A 21,572-nucleotide genomic window follows, 5' to 3' on the forward strand; every position below is an offset into this window, starting at 1 on the left:
CAGAAAATCAGTCATCAAGGCTAGGAGAGAGCTCGGTGAGGAAAGTGCTTTCCACATAAGCATCAGGACCTGAGTTTATATCACATAAAATGTGTGGTGCTGTGACATGGCCCTGTGATCCCAGCATGGCGTAGGCATAGACAGATAATCACTGGGGCTAGTCTGACCAACTTGGTGAGTCCTTGGTTCAGTACGAGACATGGAGAGCAAGCAGCAAAACTGCACAACACCTACCTCTGGCCTCATGCACAGAGCAAATGTGCACACATACTCACATACACATGTGTGCCCACATACACCAATGCACACATTCACACCCACCACATGCACAAGCTGAACACCCACTCTCACACACATACACACATCACATGTTTGGATACCAAAGACAATACGTCACCAAACACATGCTTAATAATGTGCTAGTTCAGATAAGAACATGTTCCTTTCCCAACAGTTATCACTGTTATTTCCTTAAATTCAAAATGATTTTAATCCATCACAAATTAGAAACTCATGTAGGTGTATATCTAGTTCATTGTATGTAGGATAAATTTTAATAATAATAAAAATAATGCTTTGATTTATAATCCCAATGTTGTAGTTATTCACTTGAGCAACTAATAATGTTGGAATAAAAGCAAAAAAACTGAAAATAATGATAGAATCAACATGTCACTATCTTGTAAGATTAAGACTAATCAACTAGCAATGAATAGTCTGTGATATCTTTGAACTGAAATAATTAAAATATGCTAAAATTATATTTTCATAATCACATAGGAAGTAATTTTCTGGGTTATCATTACAATTACAGTAATCAATTCTGGCCTTCAATTCTGAAATAGGTCAAATGCTAGGTAAGCAGTGATGGAGAAGTGCTTGAAGAACATGCTCTCATGTTTGATGCACACCTTCAACTGTGGTCTATATGGCCAGTTCAAATCACTCTTGCAGGGACTGGATAGATGGATTAGTGGTTAAGCACTTGCCTGTGAAGCCTAAGGACCCCGGTTCAAGGCTCGATTCCCTAGGACCTACATAAGCCTGATGCACAAGCTGGCACATGCTTCTGGAGTTCATTGCTAGTGGCTGGAGGCCTTGGTGCGCCCATTCAATCTCTCTCTCTGTGTTGCTCTCATATAAATAAATAAAGACAAATAACAACAAAATCACCCTCCCCAGCACAGATCAAGTGTTGCTCATGCTAATCAGTAAGCATTATTTGAAGAACTGTGAACCTGCAATATGATTCCTTCACCTGTGGGGAGAGTTCTTGGTGGCTTCATGGTGCCAAAATATTCTATGGAAATGTCAAACTTGAATTAATTAGTTAATTATCTTTCTTTCTCTTTGATTATTCAAAATAAGGAACTGACATGATTCTATTTATCTCACTGTACTATTGAAACATATTGACCAAAAGAATAAATTTACTGTAAAAATGTAAATGTAAGAAGTAAAATTTTCTCTATTTTAGTGTCATAATCTGAACCTAATGAGACTTGAAAAATTAAGCCTTTTAAAATTGTTGAGACATGTTCTTACATTTTGCCCAGATTGGTCTCAAATGCACCATGTAATCCAGGTTGGCCTCAACTTCTTGGCCAATCATTCTGTCTCCATCTCATGAATATTAGAATTACCAATATGAACTACCATGCCTGGCTTAAAAACTAAAATTATTATAGCCTGTATTTATTTCAAGAATTTATCTAAAACTTGTTTATCAAGGTGCTAATTATATAATATATCAAATAAAACATGTTCTTCATCCCATTTACATACCTGAACAAAACTTCTAAAACATTTGAAAATATTCAGTAACTTAAATATGCTTAATATTTTACTTCTTTTTTAATTTTTTTTAATTTTTTTTTGTTTATTTATTTATTTAAGAGTGACAGACAGAGAAAGAGGCAGATAGAGACAGACAGAGAATGGGCGCGCCAGGACTTCCAGCCACTGCAAACGAACTCCAGATACTTGCGCTCCCTTGTGCATCTGGCTAACATGGGTCCTGGGGAATCGAGGCTTGAACTGGGGTCTGTAGGCTTCACAGGCAAGTGCTTAACCATTAAGCCATCTCTCCAGCCCCAATATTTTACTTCTTAATAAGTATTTTTAAGTAAACTTAATAAATATCTTCAAGTAAACAAGGTAAATACTGATTAATCTTTGCTTCTGAACCTCAAACATTAGTGACAAATCAAATTCTCTGTTTCATAAGCAATCCTTATTTCCTCATCAACATCAACAAATTAAAGCATGACATATATTGTAATTTATAACTGTCAATCAGAAAGATACAATGGAGCATAGAGGAACCATGAGGAAAAAATTCAAATCTTGGCGTGGTGATGCACGCTGTAGTTCCAGCACTCAGTGGACTGGGGCAGGAGAATTGTGACTTTGAGACTAACCTGGATTAAATAGCAAGTGCAAAGAAAACCTGGGCTACATGACAAGAGCCTATTTGAACACAAAAAAGTATCCTAGATATATATTGGCTGTTAGGAATTACTGTTTCCGCTAGTGGAGTGAAGTCCCATGTAGAATCATTGTGGAAACATCTGGCTGTGTCTGTGAGGACATTTCTAGAACAGTTTCATAGACGAGGGATGATCCAACCTGGGTGCGAAAGCACTGTTGCTTGGGCTGGGGTCCTAACCTGAGGTAAAAGGAGAGGAAAAGATGAGTGCCAGCATTTATCTCTCTCCGTCCTGAACATGCCCGGAGACCAGCTGTCGTTATACTCCTCCTGTCTTGCCTTTCCCGTGATGTACTTTACCCTTGAACTGTGAGCCAAAAAATAAACCCTTTTTGAAAGAATTCTGCCACACAATGAGAAAAGGAACGAACAGAGTTCCTAAGCAAAGATTATAATGAGTGGATAAACTCAAGTTCTCTGTTAAAAACAGAGATTTGTATACCTATAGCTTTAGTACAAAGAGCTATGCACTGAGAATGAAATACCACTTTAAAATACAACCATGGCTTAGCAGTTAAGCACTTGCCTGTGAAACCTGAGGACCCCAGTTCGAGGCTTGATTCTCCAGGACCCATGTTAGCCAGATGCACAAGGGGGTACACGCATCTGGAGTTCAGTTTGCAGTGGCTGGAGGCCCTGGCGCTCCCATTCTCTCTCTCTCTATCTGCCTCTTTCTCTCTCTGTGTGTGTCACTCTCAATTAAGTAAAAATAAACCAAAAAAAAGTTTTAAAAAATGCAACCGTACAGAAACAGAAGGGAGAAAAGTGGATTTGACTTGATTCACATGGCATACCACAAGGAAAACACGCTTGAGCCTCCAATGCCATGTGCTTCAAAGAGCCCAGAGGAATGCAAATTGAGAGTTTTGTTTGGCCTCATTTGCATTGCAAACACATTAGCAGAGACAAGACCAGGAAGATTCAACTAAGGGATGCAATTAGGGAGCTTATTGGGGGAAGAGGGGGGAGCCAGGGGCAAAAAAAAAAAAAAAAAAAAAAAAAACAGATTATGGAAGTCTGGAGATGGGGAAATCTTACCAACTCAAATTAGCCTTCCCAAAGGTAACTTTCTTGAGGAGGTAAGACTAACTTTTGATATCAAGAAAGCCTGTTTATATGGAGTAGGAAAAAAAAGAAAAAGATGGAGGAGGGAGGCTGCTATTATGGAACTATTGAAATATCCCAGCTTGCATGTTGGGAGGCAGTGGGGAATAATGGGAGATCAGTAGGTCGAGCTAGATTATAATGAAGCTTTTAAAGTTACTAACTGCCAAATAAGTTTGAGATTTTTATGGTAAGTGAAGTGAAAGATTGATTGATGAAGGGGAAAAAAAAAACTCATTCTGTTGATTAAATGTTGACCATTATAATTTTCAGTGCAACAGCTGCTACCAAAATTGCAGTAATTCAAAATGAAAAATAGACTCTGTTGTTCGAAAATAGCTTGGACCATTTGGAGCCCTGTAGCACGAATCTGTGCTGTGGAGTTTTGCTGGGAACATGGCGGGGTGCATGTTCCTTCTTTTTCATTTTATCCTAATGGCTTGTTCTATGGGTGGAGAATTCAAACCGAGCAGCAATTTCACAGCAAGGGTTGGAGTGTGGGTTGTATAAATTTGTAGGAACACTTTCCAAAGATGTGTACACGCCTCCTAACTACCTAATCACAATGTCTCCCTAAATGACTTCAATTGCAAAACATACATGCTACTTAAAGTGTGCACCTATTAGAACTCTATTTATTGTCAATTCATTATTTATACTGCATTACTTTGCTTACAGTTATTTTCTTGAGAAACCAAACTCTGAGATTGACCATCTGTTTTTGCTATGAAGATAAATATGTCCAACACTCAACATGTTATGCAAAATATTTAGGTAAATAATCCATGACTATGATGTAGAAGAAAACTCACGGTTAGTAACGTTGCTACTCTTGACAACTTATTTCAGGGTCACTGAGCTTGTTTAGATTAGTGGTATCTATATGGTGAAGTGAATTAAGTTGTGGTTCTGTGTTAATGCATGGCATATCTTAGCATATTATTTCTAAATGCCTCTAATTGAAGAAACTGTCATATCAAGATATGTTAATACTACCCCACTGTGGAAATTGGAAGACAGGAAAGTGCTGGGGAATTCTCATGCTCTTTTGGATGGATGGAGCAGGGTACAGTAGAAGGGTGAATTAGAAGACAACGGACAGCCAAGGAGAACTGAGAGAGAGCAAAGAGATGAGTGATGAGATGACCGGCCAGGAGGAGCTGATTGATTGGGGAGAGGAAGCAGAAATGGAGGCGTTTCCAGTGTTGGAACTGGTCACTGGACAAGCGGGAGGAGGAGGAAGCAAAACCAAAGTGACTGGTGAGGTGAAGGTCCTCCAGGCTCTGTGAGGGGGAAATGGTCCTCTACACATTTCTTTTTAATCTGAGTATTCTTTTATTAATATGTTCTCTGAAAACTGACTTCCTTCCTTCCTTCCTTCCTTCCTTCCTTCTTTCCTTCCTTTTTCTTTCTTTCTTTCTAAACTTTTTTTGTTTATTTTTATTTATTTGAAAGTGATAGAGAGAGAACGAGGCAGAGAGAGAGAAAGAGAGACAGAGAGAGACAGAATGGACATGCCAGGGCTTCCAGCCACTGCAAACGAACTCCAGATGGGTGCACCCCCTTGTGCATCTGGCTAACGTGGGTCCTGGGGAATTGACCCTCAAACCGGGTCCTTAGGCTTCACAGGCAAGCGCTTAACTACTAAGCCATCTCTCCAGCCCCTTTCTTTCTTTCTGATTAGTTCTGGACATACTCAGTATGTAAATAGCACATGTTGGTACCATCCTTACCTTCATCTCTGCCCCACCCAAAGGAATCCTCCTCTTTGGGGATGCTGGTCACCCCTATGGGGATTGTGGGTTGTGCATTATGCAGGTAACCATCAGTTATGGGGAAGAGACAATGTCTCTGTGCCTAATGTCCCACCTTGTGGCTCGAACAATCTTTCGGTCCCCTCTTCTGCAAATTTCCCTTTAAGCAGAGTGTGGCACCTTAGCAAGGTAACAGAGGTTGCTATGGCAACAGTATCCTACCTAGTGCAAATAGAGTCCATTGTCTCTGCAGTGGCCAAGGGAGACTGTCAAAAGGCCAAAAACATATTAGCATTTTGGGACAGCTGGCCTTTTGTTATGGAAAAGTGATAAGTGCATACCACAAACACAGTTAACACTTGGAGCTCAGCAGCAAAGGCCCTGCCTATTCAAACATTTCCGTCACTGAAAACAGACATGTTCTCTGCTAAAGTACAGACGTAAGCTCTGTGCTGTAGGGAAGTAAAGCTTCTTAGCACCTCGGTGTTTCACTGGTAAAACAACATGATAGACATGCTATGCCCTTCTTGTAAACTTAAAACATAGCTTACTCACAAAGTGCCCAGCACATGTGGGTGTACATAGGATTGCCATTGTTGTTATCATTATCGCCTAAGTAAGTAGCATATGTGACAGTTAAAAAAGTATGTTGGGGCTTTTATTACTAATATGTGTGTGCGTGTGCGTTTGGTTTTTCGAGGTAGGGTCTCACTCTAGCCCAGGCTGATCTGGAATTCACTATGTAGTCTCAGGGTGGCCTCGAACTCACAGTGATCTTCCTACCTCTGCCTCCCGAGTGCTGGGATTAAAGGCATGCGCCACCACACCCATTACTAATATTTTTTTTGACACGGTACTCCGTGGTCTGAACTTGGGTCAGTTACTTCACTTTGTATGTTTCGATTTCTTTGTCTGTAAAATGGGAAGTATGAACCCCATTACCTATCAGAGGTGGTGTATGAATCAGATGAATTAATATTTGCAAAGTGCAGGCAAAATAAATAATGAACAAGTATGTGCTGAAACAGTATTTTCCTAGCATCCTATCATTTCTAGAATAGCTCCCTTTCCTTGGAGGCATTTAAAACCACTATTTGCTTTCATACTTCCCTATGGCTTCTGTATTTTTTATTTTTTATATTTATATTTTTATTTATTTGTTTGAGAGTGACAGAGAGAAAGAGGGAGAAAGAGAGAGAGAGAGAGAGAGAATGGGCTTGCCAGGGCCTCCAGCCACTGCAAACGAACTCCAGACCTGTGCGCCCCCTTGTGCACCTGGCTAAGGTGGGTCCTGGGGAATTGAGCCTCGAACTGGGGTCCTTAAGCTTCACAGGCGAGCGCTTAACCACTAAGCCATCTCTCCAGCCCTGTGGCTTCTATATTTAAAGAAACCAAATGTGCCTGTTTAAAAATGCTTAAACCAAAATGTATGAATTACACGTCTACTATGTTCCAGGCCCTCTCCCTGGTGCTGAGGCAGTATAAAAAGCTGAAATGTTTGATGGTCATGAGAAGAGAGAGGTGTGCCACCTCATCCAGGAGTCCAGCCAGAGCCTTTCCCAAGCAGAAAACCAAGAATACCGACATAATTAAGGACTGCTTAAGGCCGTTCTCCCTTTCCAGTTCTAAGCTTACAATTTTCTAGGAATCTCACCAGAAATGCCTCTACAGGGGGAAGATATGTAATGGGACCCCGTGCAATGACAGTTGCTCCTGGTTTCATCTTATCAGGTTGAAATCTCATACAAGGTCCTCTGGAGCCCCTTATAACTCCACTAACCAGACAGAGTGAAAGGGAAAGAAGGTTTCTTGGCCAGCTTTTTGGATGTAACTTGTCAGTCACCAAAATGGTACATACGACTAATGCTAAGACCCTTGAGTATGACTGTCTCCGAGAAGCCCACACGCAGGCTCTTGGGACCCTTTCACTGAGTCTGTGAGCACCTCCTCTTTCTCCTAACCCTCGTGCTTAAGCCTCTATGGAAAGATCTTTACTAAAATCTCATTGGTCTATATGTCTGTTTTCATGCCAGTACTGTGCTATTTTTGTTACTATGGATTTGTAGTATAGCTTTAGATTGGGTATGGTGATACCTCCAACGGTGTTTCTTTTGCTGAGGATATGTTTGGATATCTGACAGAAACTTCAATAATTAATTCCTGGTTGAATTATTAATTATGGATTCAATGAGGACTGGATCACAGCCCATGAATTTCCTATCCTGCTGAAATATTTCATTATGCTGAACTTTCTGTTAGAACCATGTTATTTCTTTTTTCAGACTTCAGTGCAGTAACTTTTTATTTCATAAAAATCACTTTTAGCATTTTGCATCTAACAGTTTTGAGTGTGAAATGATGGTGAAATTCCTTTATGCCTTTCAGGCAGAGGATGCACATTAAAATATTTATAAGGCAATGAGGCATAATTCAAACATACATAAAAGCAGAGGGCTGGAGAAATGGCTTAGCAGTCAAGGCACTTGCCTGTCAAAGCTAAAGAACCCAGGTTCAATACCCCAGGACCCACACGAGCCAGGTACAGAAGGTGGCACATGTGTCTGCAGTTTATCTTCAGTGGCTGGAGGCCCTAGCACACCCATTCTCTGCCTCCCTCCCTCTGTCTCTCTCTCTCTCTCTCTCTCTCTCTCTCTCTCAAATAAATAAAAAAACCCAAAATATTTTAAAAAGGCAGACCCCCACCATGGATTTAAAATGGGTGAATATTAGAGACACACAAAATCCACCATTTCATTTTCTAATATCACTACCAAATTTAGGCTTGATACAAATAACTTCACCTGCTATTTTCCAGTTACTTTCCAGTTCATAAGTTTGACAAATTTTGTTTTTAGCTGCCATCCTCAACTGCACAGAAGCAAGTTTCTCTGCCTCGGAATGTAGATAAGGGAAAACCGAGACACATTCTCAGATAGCGTGGAAAGAGGACTGGCCGCCGCTAGTCATCCCTCAAACATCGAGGAGAAAATAGAAATTATTTTACATGAAGCTGGAAGAGGTGAAATGAAGTGTTTTCTTGTCTCCTCCACATGCTAGTTACAAAGCAACCTAAGGATGGGCTGGCGAGATGGCTTAGCAGTTAAGCGCTTGCCTGTGAAGCCTAAGGACCCCGGTTCGAGTCTCGATTCCCCAGGTCCCACGTTAGCCAGATGCACAAGGGGGCGCATGCTTGTGGAGTTCGTTTGTAGTGGCTGAAGGCCCTGGCGCGCCCATTCTTCCTCTCCCTCTCTCTCTCTGCTTCTTTCTCTCTCTGCCTATAGCTCTCAAATAAATAAATAAAATAAACAAAAATATTTAAAAAACAAAGCAACCTAAGATCAGAATGGCATCACACAGAATGTGCATGCATGCATGTCATGCTACATGGCACCTTTGAAACTTCAAGTTAATGACCATGTCCATTATATAATTACCAGAATAATCAACTGCCATGTTCTCCCCCTGCATATTATTTCTGAGTAGTTATGCTTCTCATTCGTATTACTTGAAAGTACCCTTAAATTGGAAGTGATATATCCTTGAATTACTTTCAGCAAGACTAAACAACCCCTTAATGATATTAAACTCATATAAAAATGTATTTTCTGATGCACATGTTTATATTTTACCCATCATTCTAAAACACCAGCACATTTCTCGTTCCCACAGAAATAATCCTCACCTCAATTTAATACGTGTATAAGCCTGTGAGTAGTCTTTCAGAATAAAATCAAAAACATATCCGTCATGGTTAGCTATCATTTCATACTATGAAACATTCTCAAGTTTGTGACACTGAAACTTTTCTTAAAGATAACTTTCTCAAGAAATGGTTTTAGAAATCTTGGAGCAGGCCCAGCATTGCCTCCATCTTAAAATAGGGTAAAATTAAAGTATCTGTAAAAAGAGCTAGAGAAGGAAGGTGGCAAGATGGTAGAAAAATCAGCATGAGGAATACAAATTACACGCCTTCAGCTATTGTTATCTTGATCTACAGTCTGTTCTTCCACCAGAAAACTAAGAGACAAACTGGTAGGAGGAAATGGATTTACCTGTGGTTTGGAACGAAACTAGATGAGAGAAATTCTCAATCTCTCTGCCCCGCCCATGGCAGTGTGACAGATTGTAGGAAAGATTAAACTAAAGCCAGGAAACAACCACATGTGTGTTTACTGTGAGCCCAAGTTATCAACAGGGAGAAAAGGCTTGTCTACTAGAAAGTGGTTCCTCTTCACAAGACCCATGGATTCCCTGATTGGTAAATGTGCGTGGAGTATGGGAGAGGTGAACGTTAAATGTCCCCTGTAACATCATGTGTTTGTGACTAGACCTCATACACAATTCCCCGCTAGCGGAGCCTTTGGAAGATTAAAGCCTTGTCACTGGGGTGGGACGTGAGGTTTATTATTCCAGCCCTACGGGATGTTTGCAAACTAGCTCACGCTTGCGGCTGCTGTGTGAAGATGTAACGCCCACCACCGTTCTTACCTTGCTTCCCCCACCATGATGAAAATGACCCTGAAAAATGTAAGCTGAAAGAAACCCTTTCTTTCCATCTGCTGCTTCTGGTCAGGTGTTTTGTCACAGCGATGAGAAGATAATGGCTACATGTGTCATCCTAGCATAGAATTTCCAAAAGACATTCTAACCCTTAGGGTCCCATTACACTATGACTTAGTCTATTTTTCCTTAAAGGAAAACAAGCCATAGGGTTGGTTTAAGTTCCTAGCAAGTTGAATGTTGAGTCTGCAAAAGATTTCCTATTTCCCTTCCATTTCCACACTTGATTCTTCATCTTGTCCTTTGCCCTGAAAGGGTGATCTCCACAAATGGGACAGGCTCCCTCTGCTTTCTATGTGAAGTTGGTTCATCAAAAGTATTAGGAGGGATTCTGTGCAGGCAAGGAGAGGGAGCGCTTGCTCCCCAGCCAACCATTTTCAGGCGGTAGCTCTGCAGTGGCTCTCTTACTCTACCCAAAGCTAGAGCCTCTGCGTGGCACCCCTGTCCTGGGACCATAGCCACTTTGGAAGCAACCATGACATTTCTTTCTGGTTTTATTTTCTTGCTCATTCCCCTTATTACCTTAGGAAGTAATATTTTTCTGCTGTTGCTAGTCCTAATCTAACTCCACACTTAATTACCCTTGGTTCTCCCATTTGAGTTCAGCATCTTCCTTACTGGTGAATATATGGAACTAACGGGTGGATTCCCTGTATTAATGCCTTGGTGTCTTCTTTGAGCTATTAAAGGAAATAAAGTGTCTTCAAAGCCATTGACATGCTTTTGCAGGTTTCCAGATAGCAGCTTTAATTGGGTTAGATATAGCTGGCAAGTCGATGATAATTAAATGCTAAATTTAAACTACAATGTTGAATATTTTCCATATGAGAACTTATTGTGTCAAAACAAACAAACTTGGATGATGTAATTGAACTTTAACCTGGAAATTAACAGTCCTGCTGTGTGTGTGGCATTATTCTCTGCTTTTAAGTATTTCAAATAATCTGACTTCCCTTTTCTCTGTTTTGTTTATTTGAGGGAGAGGAAGAGGCAGACAGAGAGAATGGGTGCTCCGGGGCCTACAGCCACTGCAAATGAACTCCAGACACATGTGCCACCTTGTGCACCTGGCTTACGTGGGTCCTGGGGAATCGAACCTGGGTCCTTTGGCTTTGCAGGCAAGTGGCTTAACCGCCAAGTCATCTTTCCAGTCCTGATTAGACATTTCTTTTTGCCAGTTGTCACATTAGTTCACAGAAGCTGTGAGCTAATAGATCAGAGCAAAGGCTCAGAGCCAGTGTCCCCAAGATTCCAGTTTGAATATTCTTCGAACACGATTATGTTCGTTCTTATGAAAACACTAAATATCCTGGTGTTGTGAGCTCCTCTCCTCCCAACACACACACTTGCTGGCAGGACCTGGTGTTCCTACTGAGATGACAAGATCTTTTGTCCACCCATCCCATAGCCTGTGCCTTTGCTTCACCATCCAGTTCTTGGCAAGTGGCCCCTCATCCCACTGTTTGCGCTCCATTCCCATGGACCACATCTCCACTGCCTTTCTGTCTCGAGGACAAAGACGAGGCTCCAGGTCCAGCCTGACAGAGGAAGAGCTGGGTTCATGCCCTGTGACCACCACCACCCCATAGGCCTCACTTACTAAAAGGTCCTACACTTGGAGTTCAATGCTCTGTGGTTATCTTCTGATTCATAATGATTTTTTTTTCTGCATCCTTACATGCTGCTCTGTTTTGCTTATGGGCCTCTCTCTCTCACAATTGTCACACTTGCCACACTCTCTGTCCTCTTGACCCAGGGAAGCAAGCACATCACTTCCCTACGGAGAGGCCTGCGTTTTCCTGTTTCCCTATACGCTACGTGGAGGATGTCAAGAGGGTCCTGGAGAGACTCCAGATTCTTCGTATTTTCCCTTCCCTGCAGTGGTTAGAGGGGCATGGAGCTAATCTCCTGCCCCTGGGCTAGCAGTGCCATGGTACATGTACCAGGGGCAAGTCTGTCTTCCACATTTGTCTTCCTGATGCACTTGCCACTTTGTGGATACTGAGGAATCGAACCCAGGCTGTTAGGCTTGGCACACAAGTGTCTTCCACCGCCAAGCAATCTCTCCAGCCCAACAGTTGTTTCCATAGAACAGGAAGTTATTAATGTTAGCAAACCATTAAGGTTGTTTTTTGTTAAAGGCTGCGTTTTACTCTAGCTAAAAACTCATTAAAAATCCGAACTTATCTAGATTTTTGTCTTAAGTTACATTTGTGAGCTTGATTTCGCATTCTGTGCTTCAGTCTGCAATTCAAACTGTGAAACAGGTGAGGAGGCTTGTGGGGGCCCAGAGCCGAGAGGAGTCATCGTTCATGTCCAGGGTGCTCCGATTGTTGCAATGACAGCCAGTGACAATCTTCACAAGCTCTTCTGTGGGGGAACGCCCCACTCCCTGCTAGTAAGTATGAACACCGATCTCCTGGTTTATAATGAGTAACCCTGTGACCGCCTTCTCTGCTCTGTAAGTGATTGTAGTTTCGAGAAGGATTGGCATATGCCTGATGATAACATGCACTGAGAAAAAAATACATCAGGACTCAAAAATCACATCCTGAATACAATGAGCAGACAAAGGAAAATCCAGATGGAGGCTGTTCTAGAAAGTAATTAAAATGTAGTCTTTGCAGTTGTCATGGTCTGGCAAGGTGTGGCCTACGGATGGCTGATAAACTACTTCTGAAATGAGACAAAAGAAAAAAAAATCATTGATAAAATAAGGCAGAAAAAAAAGAGAGTTCATATTGAGAGGGAATTGAGAACTGGAAATTCTACTATTCTTTTTTTTTTTTTTTTTTTTTTGAGGTAGGGTCTCACTCTAGCCCAGGCTGACCTGGAATTCACTAGGTAATCTCAGGTCCTTATTCTTTTTACTTTCTTCATATGTTGAAACATCCCCATTGGGTCACCAAACCTGGTTTTGTTGTGATTATTCTTTGCTCTATTGTGTGTGTCCTAGCTAGGGTGAAGAGACATGGTATGTGTTTGTGTCATCCCAAGGGCAAAGGTTCCCACAACACTTGGCAGCTAATGTGGGACATGACAGAAGTAAAGATGAATTTAGGAGGATCAGGGGTGTAGTCTTGGCTGTGGGTAGCAAGGCAAGCAACTGAGGCTAAGGGAGGCGCATCCACGGAGGTAATCCCAGCATGGCCGTCCCTTGCTGGGTGGTGTGTGGTGATGTGTTTTCTGGTGGTAGTGGTGGGCACATGGATCTTCCTATGGGTAGTTGTGACACCTAACTGAGGCGGAGCTGATTAAGAGTGCCTGTGGAAGGAATCCCAGGGTGGCCATCTTCATGGGTGTGGTATGAAGTGGCATACATGCTTGATGAGTGGGCTCTGCCATTGGATTACAGGAGTTCCCTGAAAATAGTTGAAGGACTTGAACGTTTTGGAGTCCCTGAGTGTAGCACATAAGGGACTAGAATATTGGAAGGCTGCCACAGGGGTGGTTTGGCCTTTGTCATGCTTGATTAGAGACGTACCCGAGGCAGAGAGGGCTGCGCGGAGAGAACTTGGTTGTGTAAAGGAGGAACTGCAGAGGGAGAGGGACACGCAGCAGCTAAAGTTAACCTCTGATTTGGAAGGTAAATTGGATAAAAGAGATGAAATGAAGATCCGGGTGTGGTGGGGCATGTCTTTAGTCTCAGCACTCAGGAGGCAAAGGTAGGAGGATCACCATGAGTTTAATGCCACCCTGAGACTACCATAGTGAATTCCAGGTCAGCCTGAGCTAGAGGGAGGCCCTACCTCAAAAAACAAAAACAAAAACAAAAACAAAAACAAAAAAAAAATAAAAGAAAGGAAGAAAAAGAGATGACATGGAATGTGTGGGCTTATGGTCTTGGAGGAAAGGTGAACAAGCACAAATTAGATTGATGTTTGAGAGTTCTTCACAGGATCCAAAGACTTGGAACCGGTGGAAGAAGTCAGAGTGAGGATGGAGAGAAGGATGGAGACAGACCAAACAGGCCAGAGGGTCTGGATGGGTCACTCACGGGGAGGCAGATGTGGCTGTAGTCCTTAAGGAAAAGTATTGACAGAGAGCCAAAATGCAGTGCTAGTGACCTTATAAAAGGCTCTAAGGCCTAAGGAACAGTTCTCATAGAGCATGGATGATAGGGTGTAGGTGGAAAGAACTAAGCTTGTCTCGGAGGTGGACAGTTATGCCCCAGTGTGAGTCATGTACACTTCTGTCCTGAGAAAAGGCATACTGGTGGGTAGAAATCGTTTACCTAGCCTGAGGCCAACACAGCAGCCAGGTGTGGCTGAGGGAGAGAAAATGACCAAGGCTATGTAAGGCCTAGGTGCCAGCCTCTTGGAGCCAGTCAAAAGAAAGGGAGTAAAGAAGCCAACGCGAAGAGCTGACACCACAGCAGGCTGAAGAGTAGCCTCACTCCCCTCTGGCCCTGGATTGTGCCAAGCACCCTGTCTGGACCCCACTGAGCCCATTGTGGGTGGGAAGATGCGAGGCAGCCCCAAGGAAGTACCGCAATGTAAGGAAGAAGGATGGCCCATGGAAAACATCTTGGCATTATGATCAGTTAGATGGGGTAGTGCCTCCCATTCATAGTGTTATCTCCAATATTATCCTTTTGATGAAACAGCTGATGCAAGCAATGGACTTTTTATTTATTTTTATTTATTTATTTTTTTAAATTTTGACAGAGACAGAAAGAGGCAGAGAGAGAGAGAATGAAAGCGCCAGGGCTTCCAGCCACTGCAAATGATCTCCAGACGTGTGCACCCCCTTGTACATTTGGCTAACGTGGGTCCTGGAGAATCGAGCCTCTAACCAGGGTCCTTAGGCTTCACAGGCAAGCACTTAACCATTAAGCCATCTTTTCAGCCCGTGCAATGGACTTTTTAATATATATTTTACTTGTTTATTTGAGAGAGAGAGAGAAAAAGAGGTTGAGAGAGAGAGAGAGAGAGAGAGAATGGGTATGCCAGGGCCTTCAGCCTCTGCAAATGTATTCCAGGTGCATGCACCACCTTTGTGCATCTGGCTTTTATGGGTCCTGGGAAGAGAACTGGGGTCCTTTGGCTTTGCGGTCAAATGCCTTAACCACTAAGCAATGTTTTCCAGCCTCAATGGACTCTTTTCATGCTATGTTATTCTCCTTCAGTATCCATTTAGCCACTGACTCCTGTGACCAACTGATGCCTGAGCAACCAGCGCTGCTTGGAATGTATGGTGATGGGCCTTCAGAAATCCTGCCTACCCTGTATAAAAAGGTTTGATAGCAGGTTATAAAAGTTTTTTTGGGGGGAATAATTTTTTTTAATTATTTTTATTTATTTATTTATTTGAGAGTGACAGAGAGAGAGAAAGAGGCAGATAGAGAGAGAGAATGGGCACGCCAGGGCCTCCAGCCACTGCAAACAAAATCCAGATGCGTGCGCCCCCTTGTGCATCTGGCTAACATGGGTCCTGGGGAGTCGAGCCTCAAACTGGGGTCCTTAGGTTTCACAGGCAAGCGCTTAACCGCTAAGCCATCTCTCCAGCCCAATATTATTATTTTTTTTTCTTAAAAAAAATTTAATGCTTGACAAAATAAAACAAATTTTTAGTACCATAGAAACCTTCTGACATGTACAATGACTGATTACTACCATGTACAACTTCAAAAACAAATGTTTCCAGCGCCAAGTCAAGTCATGGTGAACATCCCAACCACAGTCAAGGTGCAGGAAATTTCCTGGGTGGCCAATGTTTTCCTTGGCTTGAAAAAAATCACAGGTAAAAAATATAAATAAGACCTTCAATCAGTTGAGAATCATAAAAATGCTATCTGAAGTTCAGTCCTGTGGCCTTGGGAGTTTGCAGTCGTTTCTCAGACAGCAGCAAGCACAGTGAAACCCTGTGAATGTTCTAACTTCAGTTTTCCAGGAGAGGTCCTGTCAGTTCACAGTTGATCTATCAAAAATAAAAGCTATTCCCTATTGTGGGAGAATGTGGTCTATGGTTCATAGACCATTTTTGACCAGCTCATGGACTCCATTCTCATCAATGACTAAAGGTGCATGGAATTCTTTACCAGCCACGTAACTTTCTATTCCTTCTCCAGCATAAGAGATGAGGGGAGAGATTTCACACTGGATTGGTACATCATTGGCATCCTTCAAGCGGGGAATTGCTGGGAGGTGAGAGCCATTTTCATCTATGAAGTGGCCCCCGTATTGAGGACCCAGCAGTGATGAAGGGACAGCAGAGCATGCCTGGCAGTAGTAGGGTTGTCCTTCCCGTTCTGACTGTCCGCATTCTTGAGCGGGGAGAACTCATCTTCCCGTAACACTTCATACACCACGAACTTCTTTGCAAACTGGAAGATGTCAAAGACAAATTTTTCCATCTTTATTCCATTCGGTTTATCTGGCTTAATTAACTGTCCCTGCGAATCCACATACGGAATCTTCTTTTGAGCTACATGGCGTTGCAACTGAGGCTCAAAAACATTGACAACATCTCTCAGAAATGGTACGGTGAAGAAATGATTGGCAATGTTTCCAGCATTGAACAGCAGACGTCCATCTGAGCTTCGTTTCTGAGCTGTTGCCAGAGAAATCTCACTATATTTTACCACCTGGTATACTCTGTCCACTCGGCAAACCACTCCAACTGGTTCTGTGGGGTTCGTTTTCTCTACCACCTTTGCCCCACAGTCTGCTCCTTTCTGAATGCAAAATCCAATGAACCGTGGGTCTGCCACTTTCACCAGAATGTTGTCCACACAGTAGACATGAATGCTCCAAATGCCTCTTTGCTCCATGTCTTCCACAATGTTCTGGGCTGCAAGAGCCCGATAGAGGCCACCATTGCCATCTGGAGCCATAGAGACTTTGTTTTTCTCTTCCAAAATAATTTTCCCATCAAAACTCATTGCAGGTAGCATTCCCTGCTGAAAAAAGATGACATTTTCTTTTTTTAAACCAAAATACTTGTGCTTGATGAAGAACTCCTTCGTAGACTCCATTGTTCTACCACTGGTCATTATATACCATGGAATGACACATTTGTTGCCATAACGTTTCTCAGCTAACTGCTGTAGCTTCAGGATGCGTTCTGCTTGAATCTGAAAAAGTGTCTTATGGGATGGCAAACCAACATCATACATCCCTTTGGGATATGCAACTCCAAGTCTTGTCCCTTGTCCACCAGCTAGAAGAAGAACTGCTACTTTGTTCTGGGAAATCTGGAAAAGTCCTTCAGTTTCCCAGGCCTGGAGCTGATCTTGATCCCTGGTGGCACTGCCCAACACCTCCCGAGGGACAGGCTCCATTCGTGCATCCACCTTCTCCTGGCGAGAGGACTGGTTAAACCCTTCAATGGCCTTTTGGAAGAAGTAGTTCAGCTCTTCAAAGTCAACAGCTTGGAGCTCTGCATAAAGATCTGCCTGCTGGGCTTCTTCCAGCTCATTCCAGAACTGCAGCACATGCTCTTGTCCAGCTTTGGACAATCTCAGTTTGAGGTCACTGACATTCATAGTGTCCTGGTAGCCAAGCTTTGTGCAAGCGCAAGTGTAACAGCTGGGAACCTCCCTCCACTCGATCCGCAGCTCCGCCCGGCTCTGGCTCCCTGGGCTCGGCCAGTCATCGGAGTTCCGCGCCCGTGGGGAATATATACCCTCATCCGGGGGGCCGGGGCGGCGGGGCAGCGGGGCGGGCCGCGAGCTGGGGGCCGAGGGAGCGCGCCCCGGCCACCCTGCCCCTCGCGCCGCCCTCCAATATTATTTTTAATTAGTAGGTTTGCTTAAGGTTCTTTTTTTGACAACTTCCATAATTGTAAACAATATCCCACGGTAATTCCTTCCCTCCCCCAACTTTCCCCTTTGAAACTCCACTCTCCATCATATCCCCTCCCTCTCTCAATCAGTTTCTCTTTTATTTTGATGTCATGATCTTTTCTCCCTATCATGATGGTCTTGTGTAGGTAGTGTCAGGCACTGTGAGGTCATGGATATCCAGGCCATTTTGTGTCTGGGGGAGCATGTTATAAGGAGTCCTAGACTTCCTTTGGATATTACATTCTTTCTTCCACCTCTTCCTCAATGGACCCTGAGCCATGGAAGGTGTGATTGAGATATTTCAGTGCTGAGCACTCCTCTGTCACTTCTCAGCACCATGATGCCTTCTGAGTCTTGTCTACCAAAAGTGAGAGTAGCAATAATATAAGAGTATGAACATTAAGAGAAGTGCTTACTGGGCAGTTTGATAAGCATAGTATATACTTTTAGCCAGACAGTAGCAGATGTTGCACTCCTAGGTCTCATGACTACCCCTGTTGTAGGTTTTCAGGATCAGGGATAGATTCCCTCCGATGTAGTGGGCCAGTTCAATTAGAGGGCACTTGGTTTCCCCCATAACAGACATCCCACTATTGCACCAGTTGGCTCATTTGGCCTGGCTGGCTACATGTAAGGCTTACAGTGTCCACTGTTGGGTATTTTCACTGGTGATTTCTGTCTCTCTCCTTGAACTGCATGCAGCGTGGCTTCTTCCAGCTTTCTGTCAGCTGGTCTACATGGAGGAAGTTTTCAGCTCAGCTCCAGCAGGGTTTCTCAGTGACCTTGCAGCCCAAGTATGTGGAGTCTTCAGCAATAGGGTCTTGCCATCTATTCCTGGTGGGAAACCAAGGGCCTTGGCAATGGCCTGTAATATTTGGGGGGCATCAGGGACCTCCCTGGCCAACAACTCTCTAGAAGGTGCTAACCTCTGGGCATCTTGCATGTGAAGAAATGTATCTGGAAGGCAATCAAGACCACAGCTGAAGAGTTTAAAGAAGTTATTCTGCCTGGGTGGAAAGGCCATCAGGTTATTAAATGAGCATCGCCGTGTCAGGGATGAACTGCCTCCATAACAGCTGCTGGTCAGGGAGGCCCATGGGGCCCCCAAAGTGAAAAAAATGTTATTGCCATTGTTGTTGGATACATTCTGTAGCTAAATGGTAAGACCTTATTGCTGAAGACATGGCATGCTTTGGTCATGGAGAAATCAGGCTTGGACTCCACTGCTGACTGGCTTTCATAGTGCTGGAAGGGACTGCGTAGGCCACATGGGGGAGCGTGCTCATCAGCCCTACTCCACCCTGGACCCTGTGTGCCATGACGTGTTAGGAAAGTGAGAGACAACAACCCCGTGTGCCATGGCGTGTTAGGAAAGTGAGAGACAACAACCCCGTGTGCCACGGCGTGTTAGGAAAGTGAGAGACAACAACCCTGTGTGCCACGGCGTGTTAGGAAAGTGAGAGAGAATAACCCCGTGTGCCACGGCGTGTTAGGAAAGTGAGAGAGAATAACCCTGTGTGCCACGGCGTGTTAGGAAAGTGAGAGAGAATAGCAAAGGAAAACACCGGACTCAACCTCAGCAGACAGACGCTGTTTACTGAAGCACAGAAAGGGGATAAAGCACTGATCTAGGCTTGATTCCAAGCTTATAATGAGAATCCCTAATAACAAAACCAGACTGGACCAGGTTCAGATCCAAGGGAAGTAGGTAATGAACTGTAGTTGTGTCCTTGCTCAGAATAAGCTTTTTCAGCAAAATTGTCCAGGGTGGACACCCCAGATGGTTTCTGTTCCTTCAAGGCTTTCTGAGTTAAGGGAAATTTATCCAACAGGGGAGTTGTCAGGCTTGTCTGGGACTGAATGCCTCTGATCTTTCTTCAAGGCCTTATAGTCTTAGGGACAGTCGTTAACCCTTCAGTTCCCTGTGGTTTGCAGGGAGAGTCATTAACCCTTCAAACACCAACATGCCAGGCAGGATGTGCCTACTTTTGTAATCATGGCACAACTCTGGTGGGCACAGTGATCACCTTTTTGATTGGATTCAAGACCCCCTCTACAGGAGGGAGTTCATGCCTCATGCTGTAATCCTGATCAAAAATCCTGTTGCTGGAGAGGTCATAAGCCCTATTTGGGAATTCACTGTGATTGTCTTATTGAATGAGTGCTATGGTCCTATTAAACTTTTTGCGAAGCCTCTAATGCTTGAGCTCATAGAAGATTGCTGCTATTACTGCCACTGTGTGCCATGGTCTTGGAGGAGAACTTTTTGCACTTGGAAGTGGTGGCTGGTAGGAAGACTCATAAGTGATCAAGCACTGCAGGCTAAGTGACTGATGCTGTGACATAGTGGCCAACTGTGTTGTCATGGGCTGTCACGTATCTCACCCCTCCACGGCTCAGCTAAAGTTTATGGAAGAGGAGTTGGAAAGAGTGGAAGAGCTGGAGAAAGGGGTGGAGTGTTGTGTAGCATATGGTTTGGAATTGAAATATTCTCTCCTGAAGAGAGAAAGGAGACCTGATTCAGGAAATCAAGTCTGGAAGACCCAAAATTTAAAAGGCCACAACAACTACTCTCTAAGGTTATGTTAGAGGCTAGAACATTTCTTCCAGGGACGTGGGCAGGAAGGGCGTTCCAGAGACACAAGTCTGGAGAAGAGTTGTGTGACCCTGCCCTGAGGCTACATAAAGGGGAAACAACTACAGAAAGTAGATGCTCTGGTTGAGCTGCCTGTAAGTCGTCCAGTGCTCTCTAGAGATGCAGCTTCTGTAGGTTATTCCGTAGCCTATCCTGGGGCGGGCTTTCTGGTTGAAGCAGCAGTTACGGAAACTCATTATCAAGGATGGGATCAGACTTCTGGGGCTGCCTTTAAGTCATCCATTGCTCCTGTAAGCAAGCCCTTCATCCTGCTCTGAAAGTAACCCCAATAAACTCATTGGTTCACCAAACCTGATTTGGCGTAGTCGTTCTTTGTTCTGTCATTTGTGTCCTAGCTGGGTTAAAAAAACAAAAACAACTTGATTTTGCATCACCCCAGGGAATAAAGCTTCCAGTGACGACTATGAAGTCAAAATTCATTTTAAAATCTTTGTTTTTAATATTTTCTTGCGTGTTGTGTCTATTCTTGGGTGCTATTGCATAGCAGATACTACTGAAGACTTTAAAATCTCTGTGAATTGTTACTTAGTTATAATTATTAACACGAGTTAATTAGTAGGTAACTACGTAATAAGTGAGTATTGGTGTACGTATTACAGAATCTGAAAAGTTAATTGAATCAAACCCAACCGTAAAAGTAGCGGTAAAATTCCAAAATAAATGAATAATTTTGCAGCTACCTAAGGTAGCAGAAAATAGTTCCCTTATTGTTCACAAAATAAAAGGGCAGTAAAATAAAGACCTATTCTGCTCATAAATAGATAAATCTCTATGTTAACACATATGGAGTTGTGCATTTCGGTTGTGGTGTATCATTTTGAGTATTCTGAGCCCAAGCTTTCTCATGTGTACGAGTGCACTGCACGCAGCTGAGTGTGTAAGCTGGTGCGTGTGGAGGACCCGGGAGCTGCTGCGTGTCTTCCTCAATTACTTTCCACTTTGTATTTTTCTAGACAGGATCTCTCGCTGTACCTGGAGCTCACCTATTTGAAACTCACTTATTTGGTTGGACAGTAAAGTACAGGGATCCTCTTATAACTGTATCCCCAGTGGTGGGATTATAGCAAAAAACACCTTGCTTTCTTAAATTTATTATTTATTTATTTATTTATGAACAGTGAGAGAGGAAGGGAGACAGCGAGAGAGAGGAAGAGACAGACACACACAGAGAATAGGCATGCCAGGGCTTCCAGCGACTACAAATGAACTCCAGATGTATGTGCC

General features: G+C 43.3%; 1 pseudogene; it reads right to left on the reverse strand.

Annotated features, from left to right (window-relative positions):
• Positions 1–15,665: 15,665 nt before the first annotated feature.
• Positions 15,666–17,480, reverse strand: LOC123462161 (annotated as a pseudogene).
• Between the last annotated feature and the right edge of the window lie 4,092 nt (positions 17,481–21,572).

Source organism: Jaculus jaculus, chromosome 7 (genome assembly GCF_020740685.1).
Source record: "Jaculus jaculus isolate mJacJac1 chromosome 7, mJacJac1.mat.Y.cur, whole genome shotgun sequence".
NCBI lineage: Eukaryota > Metazoa > Chordata > Mammalia > Rodentia > Dipodidae > Jaculus > Jaculus jaculus.